The 10,390-nt window shown below is 42.3% G+C and overlaps 1 pseudogene; it reads left to right on the top strand.

The window, feature by feature from the left end:
- The first annotated feature begins 9,911 nt into the window (after nucleotides 1-9,911).
- LOC115478262 lies at nucleotides 9,912-9,987 on the top strand (annotated as a pseudogene).
- Nucleotides 9,988-10,390: the final 403 nt, after the last annotated feature.

The raw sequence follows: 10,390 nt of genomic DNA, 5'->3' as shown, positions 1-10,390 counted from the left end.
AGGGCTGATATAGCAAATGCAGTAGGAATTTTGAGCAGAAGGGTCAGCTCACCTACCAAATCAGATTGGACTGCAGTTAAAAGGATGGTAAGGTATTTAAAGGGTACCATTGATTGTAAATTAAAGATTTCAGCCAATAGTAATCCAAAACTAATATGTTACTGTGATTCAGATTGGGCAGGGGATCATTCTAATTATAAGTCCACAAGTGGATATGTGTTTATGTATGGAAATGTACAAATTTCATGGGCCAGTCATAAACAAAGTATTGTGAGTTTGTCTTCTACAGAAGCTGAATACGTGGCCGTATCGGAAGCGTGCAGAGAACTGATGTGGATTGAAAAACTTATGCTGGATTTTGGAATAGCTGAAAAGAGACCAATCCAGATAATGGAAGATAATCAGAGCTGCATCCGACTGTCACAGAATGACAAGGTTCAGTCACGCACCAAGCACATCGCAACGAAATACCACAACGTGCGAGAGTTGGCGAAAGAAGGGGTCATCAGTCTACACTATTGTCACACCAGTGAGATGACAGCTGACATCATGACCAAACCGTTACCCAGAGAACATTTTGTGAATCTGCGTATAAAGCTTGGACTTTGTATGAATAAATAATTGCATGACAGTTATGCATGAGAAGGGGTTTGTTGGAATGTAATTGTATTTTTACATGCATTGCCTGTCACCTATTATTTCTCTGTGATTACTCTGTGACCTCTGATGTGAATTACTTAGAGAGGTCACATAGCTATGCAACTTCCTGTGGGGGTTAGATGCAGCAGATGCAGCACATGGAGCACATGGAGCTCATGATCTCTCCTAACCTGAGAGGATCTATGGTGGTGTGAGCATCCATTACCATCTAAGCACATGGAAGGAGCTGATAATACAAATGTATAGTAATATGTATATATAAGCCTGTCTGATTATAATCTAACTACAAACTGTGAGTAAACAGATGTTTTGTTACTTCAACTTTAAAGTGACTCAGCAGTGAATTATTCAGGGGTGTATGAGAGAGAGATGAAGAAAGAAATTAACATTTCTAAAGCTGAAGCTGTGTGTACTAAAATCTGCTAATTATTTACTACAAATAATCCAACAGTTCCAACTATTGATTGTCTACTCCAATTAATGCTTGTCTGCTCTCCTTGTCCGTCTTGTCCTCTAGATTGTAAGCTCCTTTGAGCAGGGACCGTCATTCTTTGTTTATTGTACAGCGCTGCGTAACCCTAGTAGTGCTCTATAAATGTCAAATAGTAGTAGTAGTAGTAGTAACTTTGAAAAGGGGTGGGCTTGTATGGGATGCACAGCTGCTGCTTCTTGAAATCAGTGTGGCCCAGGTGTACACAGAGTGCTGAGATGACAGAAGAGGAACATTCTAGGAGCCTTGAGTCCAGCATTAAGAGGAGAGGGGTGGGAGGGATTGGGAAAGACAGAGCGAGAGACGGCCTCATCTCTCTTCCCCAAGTAAAGAAGATCTTATGCCACAATCCACTCTGTCCACATAATGTTCTTTACTGCATTTACTTTTCTGTGTGTAATCCCTACATCCCTGATTTTTAAAGAAAATTTCCTCCAGGAGCTAGCTATGGACCTAAAAACTCCATGTAGTTTTTAAAAACTGTCTCCATAATATATGTGCAAGTGATTACACAATATATGACAAATGAAAGTTGTTTGGACACACACACATCACGACAGCAATAACAACTACACACACACACACACACACACACACACACACACATCACTACAGTATTAACAAATGCACACACACATATATACATATCACTACAGCAATAACAAGTGTACACACACATACATCACTACAGCAATAACAAGTACACACACACATCACTACAGCAATAACAACCTCACACACTCATCACTACAGTAATAACAACCACACACACATATACACATCACTACAACAATAACAACCTCACACACTCATCACTACAGTAATAACAACCACACACACATATACACATCACTACAACAATAACAACCTCACACACTCATCACTACGGTAATAACAACCGCACACACATATACACATCACTACAGCAATAACAATCACACACACGTACACATCACTACAGCAATAACAACCACACACACGTACACATCGCTACAACAATAACAACCTCACACACTCATCACTACAGTAATAACAACCGCACACACATATACACATTACTACAGCAATAACAACCACACACACGTACACATTGCTACAACAATAACAACCTCACACACTCATCACTACAGTAATAATAACCACACACACGTACACATCACTACAACAATAACAACTGCACACACATCACCACAGCAATAGCAACTGTGCTCATGCGCACACACAAACCAATAATAATCTCAGGAACTCAAAATACAAAGGCTACCATGAAGATCAAAACTAATTATTTCTAAGGAAAACTCAAAATGGGATTTTAAACCAGCTTCAAAGTTTAATACCTGAAGAGCAAGAGCACTAGGGGAAATAGACTCATTCTCGGCTTTGACTGAGAATTTTGACGGTGCAGCTGATCCTTCTAGGAATCATTAGCCTTTCTGTTCTCAGACAGAGGAGAAAATAGACCACTTTGTGTGAGTGCGGTGATAAGTGATGGGATCACAACAGGTGAGTCAAGATCACGCTGTTAAATCAGGCTTTCTGATCATATCATCTGTATTTGAAGTGGGCTTTGGCCACATAAGCCTTTTGCAAGTCATCTCTTAAAAATGGTTTCTTAAGTAAGGTGATTAATCACTTGGACCACTGAACACATGAAAAGAAATACTGTTCTTTTTCCCTTTTCTGTTCCCTGTATCTTATTAACTTGGAGTCTTTAGAAGCTGGGTGTTGATTTTTCATGTCTCAAGTTTAATAATGCATATCTATCTCTATATATAAAACTCACCCTCAACGTTCTATTGTCTGATGACGTCACTGAAGCCAAGGTTCGTAAGTTCTAAGCTCTGAAGCCAAGAAAATCACAGTCTCGGGGCCCCGCCCTCGCGTCAAACGTTATGACGTTGAGGGCGGAGCAATTCACTCACATCGACGCCGGCGCAATGGGTCACCCACTGACGACGAAGGTGCATTGGGTGGGGGGCCACAGTCACACATCGACGGCGGCCACGGCGGCGCAATGCCGTCACTAACAACCAAGGTGCATTTGGTGGGGGGGGGGGGGGGGGGCACAGGAAAGCCTTGCAAGCGCCCGTTTCATTGGCTCCAGAAACGGGCCTTTTTTTACTAGTCAGTAATAAGACCGACACTATTATTAACATTGCGGAATGAGGAGAAGAAAGGAATGTGACAGAAATGAGGATACAATATTTGACAGCTGGGGTGGGAATGAAGTGGACAGGTCAGGACTGAAGAGGTTGAGACAAGGCCAGCCTTAAGTAGATGCAAGAGGGTACCTCACGCTTAACCGAGTTAGCTTTGCAACTGGCAGCTGACCAAAAGTTAGAGCTTCTTTTCCCTTCCCTTATCCATCTCCATCTCTTTGTTTCTCCCTTCCTCTCCTCCTTAGTAATCATGGTCCTCAGCACTGATGCACTTCCTAAAGATGTAAAAAGACTGGAAGTGGTGCAAAGAAAAGCTAGAAAAATGGTTTGGGATTTGCGTTGCAAACCGTACAAAGAGAGACTTGCCGACCTGAACGTGTATACCTTAGAGGAAAGGAGAAACGGGGGTGACATGATACAGACGTTCAAATATTTGAAAGGTGTTAATCAGCAAACAAACCTTTTTCAGAGATGGGAAGGTGGCAGAACTAGAGGACTTGAATTGATGTTGAAGGGGGGAAGACTCAGGAGTAATGTCAGGAAGTATTTTTTCACAGAGAGGGTGGTGGATATGTGGAAAGCTCTCCCACGGGAGGTGGTGGAGATGAAAATGATAATGGAATTCAGACGTTCGAGGGATAAAAAACAAATGAATCCTGTTTAGAAGGAATGGATCCATGGAACCTTAGTGGAGATTAGGTGGCGATGCCGATAATTGGGAAGCAAAACCGGTGCTGGGCAGACTTTTACGGTCTGTGCCCTGATCGTGACTGAATAGATATGGATGGGTTGGAGTGTAAATTTTCAGGGGTTTCGACGTTAGCTTCAGAACTTAGTCCAAGAACAGTGCTGGGCAGACTTCTACGGTCTGTGCCCTGAGAAAGGCAAGGATAAATCAAACTCAGGTATACATATAAAGTATCACATACCATGTAAATGAATTTATCTTGTTGGGCAGACTGGATGGACCGTAAGGTCTTTATCTGCCGTCATTTACTATGTTACTATATGCCTCCCACAGCTCTTACATCTCCTCCCTCTCACCCCCCTCACCTTTGGTTTCATGATTCTCAGCGGAATAGATCCATTATATAGCCTTTTTAGTCTAGGATACCCTAAGCTTATAAATCATTAAGATTATAATAGTAATCAGTGATTAAAGAATTCTGTTGAAAGAAATAAGCAAATTTCAACACCTCATTTGAAATTTTAAGCCTTGAGCGGAGGATACTGAGGACTGAGGACCCTGCAGGAGTGAAAAATGTGCAGGAGAAGAATAGGCAACAGGAAAGACAACAGTTATGAAAATGCAACGCAGGAATTTGTGCAAAACCAGATTTAGCCATCTATCTCTCCCTGTTTCTCACCTAACCCACCCCACCCTTTTCCCCGAGAGACTGTCATTGGAATACTTTAATGTTTCACTAATATATTTTGATATTTGTCAACATTTGCTTATTTCTGATCTGAAGATGAAGGGTTACCTTCGAAAGTTAATCAAAAAATGTATTGTTGGTCCAATAAAAAAGGTATCATCTTATTTTATTTTCTCTCTTTTCATTTATCTCTATTTATTAGCTTTAAAAGTGGACTAACACAGCTACCACATCACTTATGCTCGTAAAACCTGAAACGATTTATTTTTATTTTTAATTCAATTCTTGGAGTATAAGATGCAGCCTTTTTCCTGACTGTAAAGCCTTTAAAACATTCTCCACCTGTTTAAATTTGAAATGCGCAGTTAATTTTCTAATGATGAACAGACAGTAATACCCCAATTCTCTTTAATCCAGGAAGGGAAATTTTCAAAGAGATTTGAACAGGTAAATGGGATTTACCCATAGGGGAAAAAAAACCCAACAACAATTTGACAATTGCTTCCTTTCTTGGTAGATAAATAAAGGTATGCAATGCTGGTCACAGTGGGTGTGCATTTACCCATGGATTCTATATATTACAAATATTATCTGACTAATATCTTTATAACATGAAATACTTCAAACTGCCCAAAAACATCGCAGCCAGACTCATATTTGGAAAAACGAGATACGAAAGCGCCAAACCCCTACGTGAAAAACTGCATTGGCTCCCACTCAAAGAACGAATCTCGTTCAAAATCTGCACCCTGGTTCACAAAATTGTTCACGGCGAAGCCCCGATCTACATGGCAGACCTCATAGACTTACCAACTAGAAACACAATCAGGTCAGCACGCACATTCCTAAATCTCCACTGCCCAAGCTGCAAAGGACTAAAATACAAATCAACATATGCATCCAGCTTCTCCTGTATAAGCACACAAATATGGAATGCATGACCTAACAATCTTTCGGAAATCATTAAAGACCAATCTGTTCAAGAAGGCTTACCATAACGATCCAACCTAAACATCCGAACCTTGCAACACAACGAAACTTGTATCAGAACAGGACAGTTAATTCTTCCTCCTTAACTATCTAACACACTCTGAGGCTTATTTTCGAAAGTGATCGCCGGCGATCTTCCGACATAAATCGGGAGATGGCCGGTTTATCTCTCAAAAGAGGCAAAATCGGTATAATCGAAAGCGTCTTTTTTGACACCATCGCCGCTTTCCCGTCGCCACGCCGGTGAAAGTTCAAGGGGGCGTGTCAGTGGCGTAGTGAAGGCGGGACATGGGCAGACATGGGCGTGGCTACCAGATGGCTGGCTTTTGCAGATAATGGAAAAAAAAGCGGCGTTAATCAGTATTTTGCCGAGTTTACTTGGTCCTTTTATTTTCACGACCAAGATTCAAAAAGGTGCCCCAACTGACTAGATGACCACCGGAGGAAATGGGGGATGCCCTCCCCGTAGTCCCCCAGTGGTCACAACCCCCTCCCACACTAAAAAAAATAAAAATAAAAACCTTTTTTACCAGCCTGTATGCCAGCCTGAAATGTCATACCCAGCTCCCTGACAGCAGTATGCAAGTCCCTGGAGCAGTTTTTAATGGGTGCAGTGTACTTCAGGCAGGCAGACCCAGGTCCATCCCCCCCCCTACCTGTTACACTTGTGGTGCTAAGTGTTGAGCCCTCCAACCCCCCCCCCCCCAAAAAAAACCCCCCACTGTACCCACATGTAGGTGCCCCCTTCACCCGTAAAGGCTATGGTAATGTTGTAGAGTTGTGGGGAGTGGGTTTGGGGGGCTCAGCACCCAAGGTAAAGGAGCTATGCACCTGGGAGCTATTTGTGTATTTTTTAAACATTTTTAGAAGTGCCCCCTAGGGTGCCCGGTTGGTGTCCTGGCATGTCAGGGGGACCAGTGCACTACAAATGCTGGCTCCTCCCACGACCAAATGCCTTGGATTTCGCCGGGTTTGAGATGGCCAGTATTTTTTTCCATTATCGCTGAAAAACAAAACCGGCGATCTCAAACCCGACGAACTCTGGCATTTGGCCGGGCTAAACAGTATTATCGAAAAAAAAAGATGGCCGGCCATCTTTTTTGATAATACGGTTCTGGCCTGCTGTTGCGCTGCAGCCAAAATAGATCTTCGCCGGCGACGTTCGATTATGCCTCTCTCTGTTAATCATGAACTTTAACGCAATTACCACTCTGTATTTCTGATACCGGAATTGGCGTTCGCCATCACTGTACTAGGTAAGCCACATTGAGCCTGCAAATAGGTGGGAAAATGTGGGATACAAATGCAACAAATAAATAAATAAAATACTCATGTCTACTAGCATATAAATACATTACAGCTTCTGCAAACCATATTTATTATAACAAACACACCTAGTTATCGCACAAAATACAAATAAAATGATGACAATAATACTTCCTATTTCCAAACACCAAAAGCCACCTTCCTTCTTCAAATCACAGCTGCTTGAAATGTACACACAAATAAGTGTCCATCATGTGTTTCAAAAGTAAACCGTAACCTTAATTTCAACTTGTCATGTCCCAGACACGCTGCATTTGATGATAATAAATCCAACAGCAGAAAGATTTCACAACTTCATTGAAAGAGTCTGATATCTGACATCATATAGACGAAAATTTCACTGGTCCCAACATATAAATCGTCAGTCTCGTTTTGGTCCCAACACTGGCCGTGTTTCTTTTATCGCTTCTTCAGGAGACCTTAAACAACCTCAAACTACTGTTGAGCACACCACAGCAAGCTACAGCTTCCGGCGCGTTAACATCATTTCCTGCAATGCATTTTGGATTCTATATATGAAACCTAGCGTTCCATGCTAAAATCCAAGCGGATTCTATAGCAGCACGTGTAACTTAATTGGCTTAACAAGCTAATCAGCATTGACAACAGCACTTAAGAAGGAATAATGAGCACTAATTGGCAATAATTAGAAATTACGTGCACAACTTGCTAAGCATATTCTGTAACACACTGCGTCTAACTTCTAATACACGCAGGCAAAAAGGTTCATGGTTACAGGTGGGAAAATGGGCATTTCATGGTGTACTGCTATGAATTGCAGCGAAGGGCGACTAAAATGATAGCGTGGATGGGACGACTTCCCTATGAAGAAAGACTAAGGAGGCTAGGGCTATACAGCTTGGAGAAGAGACGGCTGAGGGGAGACATGATAGAGGTATATAAAATAATGAGTGGAGTGGAACAGGTGGATGTGAAGCGTCTGTTCACGCTTTCCAAAAATACTAGGACTAGGGGGCATGCGATTAAACTACAGTGTAGTAAATTTAAAACAAATCGGAGAAAAGTTTTCTTCACCCAACGTATAATTAAACTCTGGAATTCGTTGCCGGAGAAAGTGCTGAAGGCGGTTAGCTTAGCAGAGTTTAAAAAGGGGTTGGACGGTTTCCTAAAGGACAAGTCCATAAACCGCTACTAAACGGACTTGGAAAACTCCAAAATCCCAGGAATAACATGTATAGAATGTTTGTACGTTTGGGAAGCTTGCCAGGTGCCCTTGGCCTGGATTGGCCGCTGTCGTGGACAGGATGCTGGGCTCGATGGACCCTTGGTCTTTTCCCAGTATGGCATTACTTATGTATTTATGAATTTACAGCCTGTCTCACTGACACAGACTACTCAGTAATTACCGTGGATTCTTTTGGATTCGTATTAGATAAATGAAAGCTTTATTAGAGGTGCTAAAATCTATAATGATTAAGATATATGCAATGGTTAGCTATATACACAATCATTACATCACTGGTCCCTACATCTAAGCAATGCTAAGAGTTCTTAGACCAGGAAAAGAAGGAATAATACACTATACATACAATCATCACTGGTCCTTATTTGTTATTTGTTACATTTGTATCCCACATTTTCCCACCTATTTATAGGCTCAATGTGGCTTACATAGTACCAGAGAGGCATTTGCAGACTCCGGTGTGAACAAATACAAAGTGATGTTGTGGTAAGATAAAGTTCATGTGGCACAGCCACATTAAGGCATCGTATAGCGGAAGAGTTGTGTTATGTCCATTACGTACTTTAGTTTTGTTGTGTTGCAGATATCTGGCATTACTAACTATTACTAACAATAGTTCAGAGAGTTCATTTTTCAACTCTATCAGCACTCTGGGACAAACACCATCCGGTCCAGGAGATCCGCCGCTCCCCAGCTTGTCAAAACGAGCCACCACATCCTCCAGGTTCACAGAGATTCCATTCAGTTTCTCCGACTCATCAGCCCCGAACACCATCTCTCACACGGGCATCTCTACCAAATCTCCCTCGGCGAAGAATGAAGCAAAGAATTCATCCAATCCCTCTACCATGGCCCCGTCTTCCCCGATCCCCCTCCCCCCACCCCATCGGTCATCTAGCGGTCCAATCGAGTCCCCTGCCAGCCTCTTGCCTCTAGTATACCTAAAAATTCCCCTACCATGTGTTTTTGCCTCCATCACAATCTTCCTTTCAAAGTCCCTCTTTGTCCTCCCCATCAGCGCTCCGCATTCGACCTGACATTTCCCATAACGTTTCCCATCATTTCCAGTTGGTTCTTTCCTCCACTCTCCGAAGGATTCTCCTGTAGCTCCAATAGCCTTCCTCAACTCACCCTTCAACCATGCCAGCCGTCGCTTGGTCCTCAATCCTCCCCCCCTCAATACACGGAATATACCTGGCCTGGGCTTCCAGGATGGTACCCCCGAACAGCATCCGTGCCTGATGCAAATTCCCGAACTTCGCAGCTGCTCCTCTAAATTTTTTTTTCCACCGTTCTTTTCATTTTATCATAGCCTCCTTCTTGAAAGTACATCATCCATGCTCTTATCATCAGCTGGGGGGGGGGGGCCCGTTACAGAGAAAACCAGGAGCATTTTAGACCAGGAACAAGTCCTCTGTGCAGTACGTACGTTACTCACAGATGAGCTCCCAATTTCCCTGAAAGAAACTCCCGTTTTTATTAGGCTCAGAACTCATGTTCAGAGCTACGGAAAATTACAGAATGCTTCTCTGTTTAGGTAAACAAGCCATACTGTGGGAACGTGGTCACATGCTTCCTAGTCCAGGTGGCCAGTCTGAACCCGAAAACAAAAGCTCCATCTTTCCCTTCACATAACAACTTAATTAGAGCTGTGTCTTATCTTCTGCATTCCAACTTGTTTTTGTATTTCCAAAAAAAAGTTAGTTATCGCTTCTCGGCCTTTTGGCTAAGATCAAGTGTAGTATCAAAAAAAAGTTACTTTCGGTCAAAGACAGAAGATTTCAGAGTTCATTATCGATCAAAGCAGGGCTGAAGTTTTCGTTGGTGTAATTGGACACACATAGTTTTAGCCACTGGAATATCAACTAAGCATATTTTATGTACCACGCCTAAATCTAGGCTCTGCTTAGGCGGAAATGTTATCCCCGTGGATTTTTTAGGTGCCATATATAGAGTCTATCCCTTAGCAGCTACAAAATGGGGCAGAGGCAAGGTAGACAGAAGTCAGGGGAGGAAATGCACACAGAGGAATTTAATTTTGAGAGCCCCTTCTGTCCTTTTGAAGCTGCTTCAAAGCATCAGATCTGGAATCCTATTCTGTTGAGAGTGACATTTTCAAAGTGAAAGCTCACTAGGTGGCAGAGGGATCCTTTATTTATTTATGATTTGTCTTTTACCTAAAAAG

The sequence above is a fragment of the Microcaecilia unicolor genome, chromosome 9, assembly GCF_901765095.1.
Source record: "Microcaecilia unicolor chromosome 9, aMicUni1.1, whole genome shotgun sequence".
Lineage (NCBI taxonomy): Eukaryota > Metazoa > Chordata > Amphibia > Gymnophiona > Siphonopidae > Microcaecilia > Microcaecilia unicolor.
Note: the sequence above shows the minus strand (reverse complement) of the source record. Positions and strands in the feature narration are given on the sequence as shown.